The sequence below is a fragment of the Dasypus novemcinctus genome, chromosome 10, assembly GCF_030445035.2.
Source record: "Dasypus novemcinctus isolate mDasNov1 chromosome 10, mDasNov1.1.hap2, whole genome shotgun sequence".
Taxonomy (NCBI): domain Eukaryota; kingdom Metazoa; phylum Chordata; class Mammalia; order Cingulata; family Dasypodidae; genus Dasypus; species Dasypus novemcinctus.
The window spans coordinates 69,357,324-69,374,812 of record NC_080682.1 but is presented as its reverse complement, the minus strand read 5'-3'; positions in this window follow the sequence as shown (position 1 = coordinate 69,374,812).

The window sequence follows — 17,489 nt, the reverse complement described above, 5'->3', positions numbered from 1 at the left end:
ACAAACACTGCTAACAGAAACTGAAGAAGACTTAAATAAATGGAAGGACATTCTGTGTTCATGGATTGGAAGACTAAATATCATTAAGATGTCAATTCTACTCAAACTGACTTACAGATTCAATGCAATACCAATAAAAATCCCAAGAACCTTTTTGGTATGAGTGGAAAAACCAATTATCAAATTCATTTGGAACGATAAGTTACCCTGAATAACCAAAAAGATCTTAAAAATGAAGAATGAAATTGGAAGACTCTCACTTCCTGACTTTAAAATATATTACCTAGCTACTGTGGTAAAAAAAAAAAAAAAAAAAGGCATGGTACTGACATATAGACAGAGGCAATGACCAATGAAACTAAATCAAGAACTCAGAAAGAGATCCTCACATCTATAGTTAAGTAATTTTTGGCAAGGTGACCAAGCTCTCCCAGCTGGGTGAGAACAGTCTATTCAACAAATGGTGCTGGGAGAACTGGATATCCATGTACAAAAGAAAGAAATAAGACCCCTATCTCACATCTTATACAAAAATTAACTCAAAATGGATCAATGACCTAAATATAAATGCAATGACCATAAAATTCCTAGAAGAAAATATAGGAAAGCATCTTCAAGAGCTTATGGTAGGCAGTAGTTTCTTAAACTTTACACCCAAGGCACGAGCAACAAAAGAAAAAATAGATAAATGGGACTTCACAAAATTAAACATTTTTGCACCTCAAAGGACTTTGTCCAAAGGCTGAAAAGACAGCTGACTCAATGGGAGAAATTTTTGGCAATCACATATCCAATAAGGGTTTAATATCTATGATATACAAAGAGATCATACGACTTGAAAATAAAAAATAAACTACCTATTAAAAAATGGGCAATAAACTTGAAAAGACAATTGTCCAAAGAAGAAATACAAATGGCAAAGAAACAGATAAAAAAAAATGTTCAACATCACTAGCAATTAGGGAAATGCAAATCAAAACTACAGTGAAATAACATTTCACATCTATTAAGCTGGCTACTATTAAAAAGTCAGAAAACTGTAAGTGTTGGGAGAAGATGTGGAGAGACAGAAATGCTTATTCACTGCTGGTGGGAATATAGAATGGTACCACCACTGTGGAGAACTGTTCGGTAGTGCCTAAGGAGTTGAATATAGACTTGCCATGTGACCCCAAAATACCATTACTAGATATATACCGAGAAGAACTTAGAGCAGAGACATGAACAGACATCTAAACACCGATGTTCATAGTGGCATTATTCACGATTGCCAAAAGTTTAAAACAACCTGGTGTCCATCAACTGATGAATGGGTAAACAAATTGTGGTATATACACATGATGGAATATCATGCAACAGTAAGAAGAAATGAAGTAATGAAACATATGACAATTTGGATGAACCTGGATAGATTGCTTTTGATTGGATTAAGTCAGTGAGGTATGACTCATGTTGGGTCTCCACGCTCTTGCTGGGCTTATATAAACTGAAAACATACAGAGACATAGAAAAAGGAAACCACCATTTTGATCTTGCCATGTGAGAGATGACTTGAGGATCACTAGCAGCCAAAGCTGCAGCAAGAAACCCCCAATTGGCTGGGCCCACTGAGCAGCTCAAGGCTGAAGAGAGGAGCCATATTTCTGTTTGCCCACAAAATGAGCTCCAAGAGATGGTGAACCTTGAGGGGAAGCCAGGGACCTAGGCAGAGATTGGCTATCATCTTGCCTTGCCCTTTGGCAGGATGCAAACATCACCTGTAGCTGACTGGTGAGAAAGCATCTCTGATGATGTCTTGATTTGGAAATTTTTCACAATCTCAGAACTGTAAGCTTTTACCCTAATAATTTCCCATTGTAAAAGCCAATGCATTTCTGGTACTCATTGGTAGCCCTGTGACAAACTAAGTAAGACAGGGACAAACAGAAGATAATAAGAAAAACCAGAAAACTGGAAGAGAAGTAGATAATTTTCTAAAATGCTGTTTCTTGGTGGTTTTTAATCAATTTGTTAGAAAAGACTGGAAATTCAAATCAGAACTCTATCCATATAAGTGACAGATTTTTATATATAAATACATGATAATAACTTGCATTGTGTCCTCAATCTATAGTATGAGTTCAGCAGGTCATCAGTATAAGCCTGATTTGAAGAAATCTCTTGTTTATTTGAATCTTGGTGATTTTTGCTCAATACTATTGACAAAAGCCAATAGTAGAGTATTTGATATTTAGTGCTATGTCTTATTCAAGACTTCCTGCATTAATGTGCCTTATTTTTCATAATTCTAAGATGTAAGGCAATGTATACAGCTAGACAATTAACTGAGAATAGAATAATTTTATACTCCCCATTTCAAAAAAGATTGATTCTTATTTATATTAATATAAGACAGTTATGATAGACCCAAAACAATAAGACCTCAAAATAAAAATAACAGTATAAATGAAAAGGAGAAAACCTGAAGTTATGATGACAAAACTTGCTCTCTGCTTGCAAGCAGTTGTGATTAAAAGGGAAAAATATGATGATAAACCTGTATTTTTTAGTGAAATAAGGTCAAATTTTTTATAGAATTTGCAAATTTCCATTTTTCCTATTTAATACTGTGACCATTTTATAGGTAACTTTGTTTTGAAATAATACTATTTGACTCTCTCTTTTGAAATATCCATCAATACAAGAATATAATGGGCTTGGAAATGTCTGTGTGTGTTTGCAGAATTTCTGTTCATTTTCAATTTACCAAACATCTTCCAAAGTCAGTTTTCTTCATAAATTGGTTATGCAGGGAATTAAAAACACCTATATCAATAGAAAATGAGATAGTATGTTCAAAATTCCTTTACACTACAATTAATTATAGATAAAAAAGGTAATTTCTATTTTCCATTAGAATCGGTGTTCTATTTTCCTGGTTATAAAAATCCTGGCTATTATAATGTAAATTATAAGAAAAAAAGATTTTTTAGCATCAAAATGTTTTAAATAGGCATTTATCAAAGATAACACTTAAATGGTGCTTACTATTTCCTACACACATTTCTAAGTGCTCTATGACTATTAACTCATTTTAACCCTCACAATAATCTTATGATGTAAGCACTATTACTATTTCCTTTTCACAAATAAAGAAGCTAAGGAAGAGAGAGTTTAAGCAAGTTGCCCAAATTCACATATTATGGGCAAGAAATGGAATTGAACAAAAAAGGTCCAGTTGAATATCATGGAAATTATTTTTAAGAAATTAAGAAAATTCATGAAAGAGTGTAAAACATTTCAAATGCCTCTCAAGCAGTTATCTGGATTTAGATACATATAGTTCTTAGAAACCTCTGCTATCATTTTAGTAGGAGGAAACTTCCTTAAAGTATGTAGCTGGTATTATATGTAAATTTGTGTGGGTGTGTGTATTTTAAATGCTGGCACTAAGTTTCAACTAAGTGAAAGCTGTCTTTTCCTGTAAGAATGTCTCTTTTAGGAAAGAAAATGAATATACCTGATATCAGAAATAATTTTGACTTACACAATTTTCTTTCACTGCTGCCACTGCCCACTGTCCCAGTAACTCACCCCTCCACCTATGGTACAAATTCTTACTCTCTTGAAAACCAGTGTCTTCACTTGTGCATTTAATTTCCCCCTCTCCAGAGTTTAAGAAAACATTGTTTCTTCAATTTTCCCCTCTCTCCCTTGAATCATCCATGTTTCTCATTAACGTCATCATATAAATATCTTACATATTCATTTCAATATCTTACTTATTTAAAACAAATTTCCCTTATACCCCTTAGTTACCACTTTATTTCTCTGCTCCCCATTTCAATTATATTACTATAAAGTGTCTTTTGTACTCACATTTTCTACCTCCTCACTTCCAGTTCTCTCTCTTCCAAACAGGCCTGCATTTTATTTTATTTTTTAAATTAAAAAAAAATTTAAATTTTATTTTTATCCCCTCCCCCTCCTGTAGTCTGCTTTCTTGTGTCCATTCCCTGTGTGTTCTTCTGTGTCTGCTTGCATTCTCGTCAGACAGCACCAGGAATCTGTGTCTCTTTTTGTTGCATCATCTTGCTGTGTCAACTCTCTGTATATGCAGCACCACTCCTGGGCAGGCTGTGCTTTTCACATGGGGTGGCTTTCCTTGAGGGGTGCACTCCTTGCACATGGGACACCTCTATGCTGGGGACACCCCCAAATGTCATGGCACTCCTTGTGCATGGCAGCACTATGCATGGGCCAGCTCACCACATGGGGCTAGGAAGGCCTGGGTTCAAACTCTGGACCTACTATATGGTAGATGGATGCTCTATCAGTTGAGCCACATCAGCTCCCCATAGGCCTGTGCTTTAATAATTGCTACCTAACTTTTCTCTACTTTCTGTTTGAGAGGTTCCTATCTGGATAAAGTTGTCTTTCATAACTCAAAAAAAAAAAAAAACCACGACACATCTGCAGAGAGTTGCCTTGTTTTCCTGCTTCACTAGTGCTTGACCCTAACGGCCACCACCACCCCGCCAGAGCTGCACAACTGCAGCTGCCTCTACTCACCCCTGGCCATAATGACCATGTCCCAGGTGCAGGTGCTCAAAACTACAACAGGAATCAGAGGCCACCATCAATTGCCAGATCAACATGGAACTCTATGCTGCTTACATCTACCTGTTGATGTCTTACTACTTTGACCCTGACAACGTGGATTTGAAGAACTTTGCCAAATATTTTCTTCATCAATCTCATGAGGAGAAGGAACACGCTGAGTAAATTTTGAAGCTGCAGAACCAAGGAGGTGGCCGAATCTTCCTTCAGGGTATCAAGAAACCAGAAGGAGATGATTGGAAGAGCAGACTGAATCAATGGAGTGTTGTGTTACAATTGGAAAAATGGGTGAATCAGTCACTCCTGGAACTGCACAAACTGGCCACTGACAAAAAACAAAACAAAACTCTGCTTGTGTTGCTTAATTGAGACCATTACCTGAATGAGCAGGTGAAGTCCATCAAAGAACTGGTTGACTAGTAACAAAATTGCACAAGAAGGAGGGCCATGATTCTGGCTTGGCAGAGTATCTGGGAAGGAAGTGATGGAGAGAGCTAAGCCTTATACTGCCTTCTCCAGAGTCACAGGGTGACTTCCATGGTCACCACAGCAGTGAATGTGTGTTGGGTTTACCTTGACTTTTTCTATAAATTGTATCAACATTCACCAAGTTCTTTCATTTGTACCATTCTTTCAAATAAAGATTTGGGACCTGCCCCTAAATAAATAATCATGTCTTCTTCAATAAAATGGGCCATGCTGAGTTGACCTTTTGCAAAATCAACTCTGTGTGGACAACTTATTGAAGAAGAACTTGGAATCATTATATCCCCATTCTAGTAAAAAGCATTCTGGAATCATAACATGATTCTAATTTTAGGATTACTCTTAATTTTACTCTTAATTTTAGGATTGGCTCTATGATTTACTTTGGCCAGTGGAAAAGGGCAGAGGTAACAATGTGTCTTTAAGAGGTCTTGCGTATTTCTGCTTGCCCTCTTATGACCCTGACATTGCCATGATAAGAGCTTCCCCTGGCTAGCACGGTGGGGTTAAGAGGGTAAGAGACATGTAAAACAGAGCCTCTGAGCCTACACAGTCCTGAATCATGAAACAGAGGCTCTTAGCTGAGCACAATTAAGATTAGCCAACCTCCATGGACACCTGCAGAGATAACAGCAAGCCTGATCCCAAGATCAATACAGTTGACCAGCAAACCACATATGTGTGAGTATAAATTATATTTATTGTAAATTGATGAGTTTAGGTTTTTGAGTTTTTGTTTTGTTGTGTTTTCTTTTTGCTTTATTGTAAACTTCTTTAACTCTGACACACAGGGATTAGTTTGCTACAGTAGGAAAACATAAACCATAAAGTAAAAACATCTAAAAAGTAGATACAGAGTACAGAATGAAAAGAGCAAAATCAGTTAATATAAATCTTATATTTGAAGTGTGGTGTAAGGGTAAAACACCTCTAAAATTATGGGTGAAACACTATGCCTAGGTCTTGCCTATATTTTAAACTCTTGTGTATTCTCTTTTCTTGGATGTTAGAACTCAGCATGAAGATTAATTTAAAAAGCAAGTTTCATTGGTTTTTGAGATAATGGTTCATGTCAGTATAAAGTATTTACTTCAATAAACTTTTCGCTAGTTGGAAGAAGTTAAAGTAGGGCTTATTTCTGGAAAGCAAAAAATCTCTATAATAAGGGTTATGGATTCCTTTTAGGTGATTTATGTATAAAAAAGTCATAGATTTAGTAGAGGAGACCATTTAGGATTCATGGAAATCCTCATCTATATTTCATTTATTTTATTTTATTGTTTTTAAAATGTCTTTGTCTTTATTATTATTTTTTTAATGTTACATTAAAAAAATATAAGGTCCCCATATACCCTCCACCCCCCTCACCACATTTCTCCCATAACAACAAGCTCCTTCATCATCATGGGACATTTATTACACTTGGTGAATACATCTCTGAGCACTGCTGCACTACATGGTCAATGGTCCACATTATAGTTTACACTTTCCCCCAGTCCACCCAGTGGGCCATGGCAAAACATGCAACGTCCAGTAACTGTCCCTGCAGTACCGCCCAGGACAACTCCAAGTCCTGAAAATGCCTCACATCACATCTCTTCTTCCCACTCCCCACCCTCAGCAGCTACCATGGCCACTTTCTCCATCTCAATGCTACATTTACTTCCATTACTAATCACAATAGTTCCAGAATAGAATATCAGTAAGTCCACTCTATTCCATACTCTATGCCTCCATTCTGTGGCCCTGGGATGATTACGTCCACTCCACTTCTGTACTGAGAGGGTGCTTAGATTCCATTTGGATGATGGATGCAAGTCTCCTGTTTGCACTTTGCTCCCTGGTGTGGTGGTTGACCTTCTTCACCTCCCTATTAGCTGGCTTGGGTAAGTCCAATAAACCAGAGGGTAGGAGTTGCAAGTCTGTTGAGACTCAGGGCCTGGCTATCATATGGACAGTTCAGAGATTCAGGTCCCCTGAGTATACACCAACCCCAGTGCCAACCATAGGTCCAGTAAAAGTGCAGGAGAGGCTTGTGAAAAAGATCACATCTAAATCCAACTCCATCCCACTCAGGAACACAAACTCCAAAGTAGGTCCAACTGACATGGCACTGAAGTCCATCTGTCATGACCATAGAACCTGTGGGTCTCTGTAGCCCTCAGAAGACCAATACCTGGGGTTGTATCTACTTTAGCTGTCTCTGGGACTCTGCTGCAGTGTGCATAAGGGTGACCCCTCTGATGACCTCCCAGCTCTTTTTTGGAGACTCATAGCCATATAGACTCATTTGTCCTTTCCATTTCCCCCTTTTATTCAAGGTCAAAAAGCATTTTTAACTCCTGATATTACATGTAGGCTGAGATATCCTGCTGTTCTGAGTTGACCCTTTTATTCAAGGTCGTTCTCCAGCCACATCATCAGCAGATACTTGGTAGTAATTCCTCAGTGCCAGGGAGGCTCATCCCCAGGAGTCATGTCCCATGCTGGGGGGAAGGCAATGCATTTACATGCTGAGTTTAGCTTTGAGACTGGCCACATTTGAGCAACATGGAGGCTCTCAGAAGGTAACTTTTAGGCACCCTGCTGCTCTAGGTCTAGTTCTTATTTCAGGCACACAGGCTCACAGGCATAGTCATTAGCATCAAGGGCTCATTGTTGGACCATCCTTCCTTATTGGTCTTAGCCATTGCACTTGGGGGATTGTTACTGTTCCATTAGGGAATGCAACAGAGCTCTCCTGGCCAGGAACTCAGCACTCCCCCAGCCATCATTTCCAACTGTAACCACTATGAAAATATCCAAACATTTTTATGCACCCTGCACATATGCCCTGGAGAACTCCCTCCCAACCATGTGCCCCCCACCAATAACACTCCACACCAGTATTCCTCCCCTGCCACCATTGAACCCTTCCGTGGTCCAAAACCTCCCCCAAAATGAAGCCCAATATATTGCCAGGTTCCATTAACAGTAAAATGGAATATAGTGATGGGTTTAGAGATTAGATATAGAATACATACTAATTTAGAAAAATTAAAGTAAATAATTGGGGTATCAAAAAATTACAAAAATTAAAAAACTTTGTTTTTGATGTTTTGCCTTCCATCAATGCAATAAGTGTTGCCCAGTATGCACATTGGCAAGACAACTTCTTCCATCTCTTCCTCAGTGTCTATGTCCTTTTTTATCTTTTTTATTCTCTAATTATTAAGCTTGTCTTCACAAAGTTTTAGATGACAGTAATTCATACATATGGTACTCCCACATATTCAACATCAGACACTTTGTCCCTTCCCCAGCAATAATCTTTTTACATGTTCATACTATATTGACTGCAACTGATGTACAGATATTGAGACAATAGCTTTCAAACAAGGTTACACTTGGGTTTACATTGTGGTTTATATTTTAGACTACAATTTTCTAAATTTTTAGTTATCTTATGTTTTACATTATGATTTACATTTTAGCCTATAGGCCCCTATACATTTTTGGTGTAATTTAACATGTCCTATAACCATCCTTGCATAATCTTGTCGAACACTTCCATTGCCCCACAGTTACACTGATTCCACCTATTCAATACCTCTTTCCCCTCCCCTCAGGGCCCACAGTGACAATCACTCTTCATTGCTTGAAGGGCCATGTTCAGAGATACTTGCAACAATGTTGAGGGCTTGACATGCTCGACTGCCCTAATTCATTGGGAGCCACCATTCCTCTTGAGAGATACGATTCCCTCTATTTGAGAACACCAGTCCTCCCCAGGATGTGGGTATACCTTCACTCTCATTGTATGGGTTTCCATCCAATGATATAACCCAATATGACAAAATGAGCACTCACATGTTCCCTAGAAGCCTGTCCTGTGTCAGATTATCCCCTTTAAGCATCTTAAACAGGTAACCTTCCTTATTATGTTTTTGAAAAAGTTTTCTCAACATTATACTCTCAACCACATACCTGATAATCTCCTATGTTCATATGTTCCCCCAGCCTCCACCCAATTTCTTGGGCCATGTTACCCATCCTCCCATCCCTAGCCACACTCAAGCCCACAAAGCCCCACCCCAAGGTATCCCTATGCCCCCATTTTTTCCCTTCCCTGTATAAATAATTACCTCCGGCTTATCATAGATTTCACCCAGGTAGGTGTCAGCTTGCAACCTTCCTCTAACCCCCAAGTTCCTTTAAGCCTATCATCTCTGAGGCAGCTTGGTTTACTTATTTCATATCATTGAGATCATGTAGTATTTGTCCTTCAATGCCTGGGTTGCTTCACTCAACATAAGGTTCTCAAGCTTTGTCCATGTTATCACATGTGTTTGTAGTGTATTCATTCTTCAAGCTGAGTAGTATTCCATTGTATGTATGTACCACATTTTATTTATCCATTCATCTGTTGATGGGCATTTGGTTGATTCCAACTTTTGGTGATAATGAACAATGCTGCTATGAACATTGGTGTGCATATAACAGTTTGTGTCCTTGTTTTCAGTTCTACTGGATATATGCCCAGCAGTGGAATTGCTGGGTCATATGGCAAATCTATAGCTGGCATTTTGAGAAACTGCCAAACTGTCCTCCAGAATGGCTGGATCCTTCTGCATTCCCACCAGCAGTGGATGAATGTTCCCATTCCTCCACATCCTCTCCAGCACTTGTAGTCTTCTGTTTTTTTTTAATAGCTGCCAAACTCATGGGAGTAAGATGGTACCTCATTGTAGTTTTGATTTGCATTTCCCTAATAGCTAGAGATTTGGAGCATTTTTTCATGTGGGTTTTAGTCATTTGTATTTCTTCTTTGGAGAAGTGTATGTTTAAATCTTTTTCCCATTTTTAAATGGGTTGTTTGTCTTTTTATTTTCAAGATATAGGAGTTCTTTATATATGCAGGATATAAGTCTCCTATCTGATATATGGTTACCAAATATTTTCTCCCATTGTGTAGGTTCTCTTTTCACTTTCTTGACAAACTCCTTTGAGGTGCAGAAGGCTTTAATTTTGAGGAAGTCCCATTTATCTATTTGTTCTTATTCCTGCTTGTGTTTTGGGTGTGAAGTTCATGAAGCCATTCTCTATTACAAGGTCCTGTAGATGGTTCCCAACATTGCTTTCCAAAGTCTTTATGGACTTAGCTCTTATATTTAGGTCTTTGATCCGTCTTGAGTTGATTTTTGTAAAAGGTGTGAGTTGGTAATCCTCTTTCATTCTTTTAAATTGGATATCCAGTTCCCAGGCACCATTTGTTGAAGAGACCATTCTCTCCCAGTTGAGAGTGTTTGGTGGCCTTATCGAATATGATATGACTGTATATATGAGAATCTATATCAGAACCCTCAATTCAGTTCCATTGGTCAGTGAGTCTATCCTTGTGCCAATACCATGCTGTTTTCACTACTGTAGCTTTGTAGTATGTTTTGAAGTCAGGTAGTGTGATTCATCCAATTTCATTTTTCTTTTTCAATATGTCTTTGTCTATTTGGGGCCTCTTTCCTTTCCAAATAAATTTCATAGTTAGTTTTTCTAGTTCATTAAAAAATAATGTGTTGATTTTTATTGGGATTGCATTGAATCTGTAGATCAGTTTTGGTAGAATAGACATCTTAATAATAATTAGTCTTCCTATCCATAAACAGGGAATATTCTTCCATTTATTTAATTCTTCTCTGATTTCCTTGAACAGTGTTGTGTAGTTTTCTGTGTATGAGTTTTTTTACATCTTTAGTTAAATTTACTCCTAGGCATTTAATTTTTTTTATTTACTATTGAAAGTGGTATTTGTTTCTTGAGATTGCTCATTATTGGTGTACAGAAATGGTACTGACTTTTGCGCATTCATCTTATAACAAGTGACTGTACTGAACTCCTTTATGAGTTCTAGACGCTTTCTTGTAGACTTCTCAGGGTTTTCTATGTATAGGATCTTGTCATCCATAAATAATGAAATTTTGACTTCTTCCTTTCCAATTCGAATGCCTTTTTTATCTGGTTCTTGCCTCAGTGCTCAAGCAAGTACTTCTAAGACAATGTTTAACAGAAGGGGTCATAGTGGGCATCCTCGTCTAGCACCTGAACTTAGAGGGAAAGATTTTAGGATTTCACCATGTAAATGATGTTGGCTGTGGGTTTTTCATATATACTCTTTATCATGTTCAGAAAATTTCCATGTATTCCGATCTTTTGCAGTGTTTTTATCAAGAAAGTGTGCTGTATTTTGTCAAATGCTTTTTCTGCATCTATAGATATAATATGTAATTTTTTCCCTTCAATCTGTTTATATGGTGTATTACATTGATCAACCTTCTTATGTTGAACCATCCTTGCATATTCTGGAATGAATCCCACTTGGTTATGGTGTACAATTCATTTAATGTATTGTTGAATACAATTAGCAAGTATTTTGTTAAGGATTTTTGCATCCAGGTTCATTAGAGAGATTGATCTGTAATTTTCCTTTCTTGTGGTGTCTTTGTTTGGCTTTGGTACTAGGGTAATGTTGGCATCATAGAATGCATTAGGCAATGTTTCTTCTGTTTCAATTTTTTGGAAGAGTTTCAGCAAGATTGGCATTAGTTCTTTCTGGAATGTTTGGTAGAATTCACCTGTGAAGCCATCTGGCCCAGGGTTCTTCTTAGTTGGGAGGTTTTTAATGGCTGATTCTATCTCTTTACTTGTGATTGGTTTGTTGAGATCATCAACTTCTTCTTTCATCAATAGAGGCTGCTTATGTTTTTCTAGGAATTTGTCCATTTCCTCTAAATTGTCCTTCTTGTTGGAATATAGTTTTTCAAAGTATCATCTTATGATAGTCATTATTTCTGTGGGGTCAGTGGTGATATCTCCTTTCTCATTTCTTATTTTGTGTGTTTGCATCTTCTCTCTTTTTTTCTTTGTTAGTCTAGCTAAGGGTTTGTCAATTTTATTGATCTTCTCAAAGAACAAGATCTGATTTTGTTTATCTTTTCAAGTGCTTTCTTATTTCTATTTCATTTATTTCTACTCTTTTATCTTTGTTATTTCTTTCTTTCTTCATTCTTTGGGGTTACTTTGTTGTTTTTTACTAATTCCTCCAACTGTGAAGTTAGTTCTTTAATTTTAGTTCTTCTTTTTTGATATATGAATTTATGGTTATAAATTTCTTCCTCAGTACTGCTTTTGCTGGATCCCATAAGTTTTGATATGTTGTGTGTAGGTTAAAAATCAGGCCATAATTATTTTCAAAAATAGTAATACTCAGTTTATTGTGACTTTGTTTCCCTCTTACAATTTAATCATAACCAAGAATCCCCAAAATACTCTATTTTATAAAAATGAGGCCTTGCATCCTAGTAGCCATTACCCCGCAACTAACATACTATGGAGAAGGCAAACTAAAAATTTTACTATCCCCATCTGTGTCAAAGAGAGCCACCTTCCTCCCTATATTGGTAAAAAATTAGCCTCACAAGTTCACTGACAGCGCCTATGCCACCAATGCCATTTGAATACTGCCCTATGCAACCCTAAAGGTTAAGCCCAGTTTGTTAATTGATAGCACCCTTTTAGCGCTACAACTCCTGCTCGAAAATTGTACAGTTCCTTGGTATATCCAGCATATCCGTTCACACACTGGATTACCTGGAGCACTAGTAGAAGGAAACAACCTTGCTGACTCCTCTCTCACTGTTTCCATACTCTCTACCTCCTTAGATCAAGCCAGGCTCCTACATGCAAAATTCCACATGTCAGCTAACTCCCTCCATCACCTTTTTCCCAACATCACCCAAGCCCAGTGTAAGCACCTCACATGTGAGTGCAAACACTGTGCACCCTTCCTTCCTATAGGCCCCAAGGAGTTAATCCATGGGGACTTCATCCAAATGCACTGTGGCAAGTAGACATCACACATGTCCCCTTGTTTGGCCACTTTAAATTTGTCCACATGATAGTAGACACATTCTCCAAATTTCTCTTCGCCACTGCTTTATCTGGAGAAAAAGCAAAAAATGTTATAACAGCCTGCCTTCAAGCCTTTAATCAAATGGGTATCCCTTGGACTACAGAAACAGATAATGGACCCTGCTTTCAGTCCAAAACTTTTAAACAATTTTGCCATGACTGGAACATTCAACACAAAACAGGAATCCCTTATAACCCACAAGGACAGGCTCTAGTTGAGCAATCAAATGCATTCCTCAAAAAAAAAAAAGAAACTTTCAGGGGAGTTCCCTACAGCAACCCCCCAAGATTTGCTCAACAGAGCCCTAGTCACTATCAACTTCCTTACCTTTGACAAAAATCATACTACTCCAGCAATCCGGCATTGGGGAGGCCTAAGACTAGCCCCCACGCCGGTCCCCCTTGTTATGTGGAAAGACCCCCTCACTAACATATGGAAAGGCCCCCACCCTCTACTAACACAAGGACGAGGATTTGCTTGTATCTTTCCAGAAAACACCGACCAGCCTTTGTGGATCCCAAGCTGTCTCATAAAACCTGCCACCAAAACTAATGCAGCTGTGTAGCCTCCCTGGAATCCTTCTATGTAGCTTCGTCACCCTCATTGGAGCCCTCCTGTTATTCGCTGGCTCTCTGAGTGACTGGACAATGCTGCACAAATCCTTCCTCCTCACTTTCTTCGTAACATGTATTTGCCTTCTTCTAGCTATCGCCTGCTGTGTATAACCCACTCACCATGTGCCGCCTCTTATACATACTCACTCTTTCTCTAATTATCTCACTCATTATCTCAGTCAATGGACAAGCCCTTTATCTCTGGATGTTCACAGTAAAAGAAACTATAACCTCTCGCTCAAACACCACATCGCGCCCCCTTGGCACAGGCCACTGTTCACCTCAGGGATGTCAAACACCTCTTACTATCAAACTCACCGAAACACCTAAATCATACCAACAAAGTAGCCATAAACCTTATGCCTGCTTCCCTCACACCCAAACCAAAGCATACTGTACCAACACCTATTACCAAGGCCCTTATTATGGAGGCTGCCCCTATTGGAGCTGTGTCATTAACTGGCCATGGCAGTCGTCCTTCCCAAGCTTCTTCTTTGCCAATAAATCTGGTTATTACCTCCATATAAAAGACCCCTGGAATGACAGATGGGCTCCTGGAATCACTGGTAAGCTATATGCTCATGGGGGTGACACTTGGCCCACCGGATCCATAATGGTTTCCCGCCGCTATAGTCTCTACAACCAGTCCTCATCTCCAATCAGTATATCCAACATGCTTATAAATATAAAAACAGCCAAAAAGCAATTAAACGAGCAACTGCTAGTATATAATCCCCCTTCTTGGCTCACAATTCTCAATAATACCGTCTCTCTCCTTAATCAATCTGGAATTGCTAATATTTCTCATTGCTTCCTGTGCACCTCCCTCCAGCGTCCCCTACTAGCGGCTGTTTCTATCTCCAACTATTCCGACTATTCCTCAACAACACCCGGCAACCTCTCTTCCCCCCTTACACATACCCCCTTTGGAGCAGCCCTGAAAACATCACCTGCTTCCAAACCAGCCATACCTCCTTCTCTCCCACCTGCACAACAAACGTTTCCTTTACAGATACCATCCAGCTCCCAAGAGGCCTCTTTTTTTGGTGCAATCAAACAATCACACCCTTGATTAATTCCGCCACTCCCTGTATTCCTGTAGTCATTGTCCCGCAGTTTATACTATATACAGAGTCCGAAGGTTCCCAGCTGCTCTCTTCTTTCTGTAGCAAGCGAGCTGCCTTCCTTCCCCTTCTGGTAGGAGCCAGCCTTACCTCCTCCCTTGCAGCTGTTGGACTTGCCGGTGGCGCCTTAGCACACACTGTTATCATCACCGGTAATTTTAAAGAATCAGTACAAATAGCCCTTGATTCCACAACTGCCTCCCTTCAAGCTCTTCAAGAGCAACTCACCTCCCTAGCCAGCGTAAGCCTCCAAAACCACAGGGCCCTAGACTTACAGCCGAAAAAGGAGGAACGTGCTTATTCCTTCAAGAAGAATGCTGTTTCTACATTAATAGCTCCGGTATAGTAGAACAAAATATCCAAATATTAAAAGACCTGCGTAAAAATTTAACTAAAACTCAATCATTCAGTCCCCCATTCATGAATTGGCTCTCCTCCACTCTCGTACAGTGGCTTACACCACTTATTAGTCCTTTAATGCTGGTCATCTGTGTTGTGTCTGTAGCTCCTTGTCTCATTAAGTGCCTACAAAAAAGAATAGAAAACATTTCAGCCTTCACCATTTATTCACTTCAGCTTCATCAGTACCAACCACTCGTGGAAGAAGAAACACAAGAACCTGAAGCCACCACTGCCGTGTAGCCGTGTAGCTAATGCACAGCCACCTTCCCTCCAGCCACAAAGCTCAGTTGGCAGCCAGAGATGGGTAGAGACCTCCAGAAGGAGGCAACCTAAGACAGGCGCAACTGCGTGGCAAAAATGACTTGAAACTGGTAGCCAAAGACAGGTAAGATTCCCAAGGTAGAACAACCTAAGACAGGCACAGTTATTGCAGTCTTGAAATAAAACAAAAATGGAGGTATTGTTGGTGGGCTTGCTGGCAAACAACATGTAGCCAGAATGGCCGCTAAGCATACACAATGGCTATCACAAAAGGCACCTCCCTTCTTCCTAGCCAGCTTTCCACCAGAGAAGCCCACACGTGCCAACTTCAAAACTCCCTCATCCCATCAAGTAGCTGCTTCATATTATCCCAATCCCCTTAGCCTGTCTATAATTGACACGTCACCTCAAGCCCCCACCCCTGCCTATATAAGCTGTACCACTTCCCCATAAACCAGACCTGTGCCACGAGCCTGCATCTCCGGGGTGGTTACTGTATGTTTAACCTGGCTGTGTGATACCGAGGCCCCGTCGTCACTCACAACCCATTTGAGAAGTTCGTCTCATCGAGGCAAAAGCCGTCTAGCTAATGGTCTGGCCAGCTGTATAGCTAACAGCCCCAGGGGCACGCCCACAGTTGTGTTATTGTTTTCATTAGTTTCAAGGCAGTTATTGATTTCTTTTGAGAATTCCTTCTTGATGAACTGTTTTCTAAGAATGTGTTGTTTAATTTCCATATCTTGTTGTGAAATCTGGGCTTCTGGCCCTTGCAGATTTCCAGCTTCACTCCACTGTGGTCAGAGAAAGTATTTTGTATGATTTCAACCTTTCTGAATTCATTGAGACTTCCTTTGTGGCCTAGTGTATAATCTATCTTAAAGAATGATCCATGTACACTTGAGAAAAAAATGTATATCCTGTTGTATTTGGGTGTAATGTTTTGTATATGTCTATTATGTCCAGCTCCTGTTATATGCTGTTCAAAATTTTTGTTTCTTTATTGATTCTCTTTCGAGTGTTCTGTCCAAAGATGATAGTGGTGTGTTAAAATCCCCCACTATAATTGTAGAGACATCTATTCTTTCACTTAGTTTTTCCAGTTTTTGCCTCATGTATTTAGAGGCACCCTTGTTAGGAGCATAAATGTTTATGATTGTTCATTCTTCTTGAAAGATAATCCCTTTCACTAATACGTAGTGTTCATCTTTGTCTCTCACAATTGTTTCACATTTAAAGTCTATTTTGTCTGATATTAATAGAGCTACTCCTGCCCTTTTTTGTTTATTGTTTGCTTGTAAGATTATTTTCCAGCCATTCATGTTCAACCTCCTTGAATCTCCGGGCCCAAGATGAGTTTCTTGTGGACAGCATATAGATAGGTCATATTTCCCTATCCAGTCTTCCAATCTGTGTCTCTTAACAGGTGAGTTTAATCCATTGACATTTAGTGTTATTACTTTCAAGGAATTACTTATATTAGTCATATTTTCTTTGGATTTGTGTTTGTCTTATGTTGTTTGATTTTTTTCCCCTCTTTTTGTAGTTTTAGTTGTTCTTACACTCTCCTCCAACTCTGTCTTTCCTGTTTGTTTCTTTCCTCCTGCAAAATTCCCTTTAGTATTTCTTGAAGGGCAGCTTTCTTGTTGGCATACTCTTTTTGTTTCTGTTTATCTGTGAATATTTTGAACTCCCCATCATTTTTTAATGCTAGCTTTGCTGGATAGAGTATTCTTGGTTAGAAATTCTTTTCTTTTTGTACCTTGACTATATCATACCACTGCCTTCTTGCTTCCATGGTTTCAGATGAGAGATCAACACTTAATCTTATGGAGCTTCCCTTGTATGTGATGGTTTTCTTTTCTCTTGCTGCTTTTAGTATTTTATCTTTATCTTGTGCATTGGATAATTTGACAAGTATATGTCTTGGGGTAGGCCTTTTGGGATTTATGCTGTTCAGGGTGCGTTGTGCTTCCTGAACATGTACATCCATCTCCCTCAATAGGTTTGGGAAGTTTTCAGCCATTATTTCTTCCAACACCCTTTCTGTTCCCATTCCCT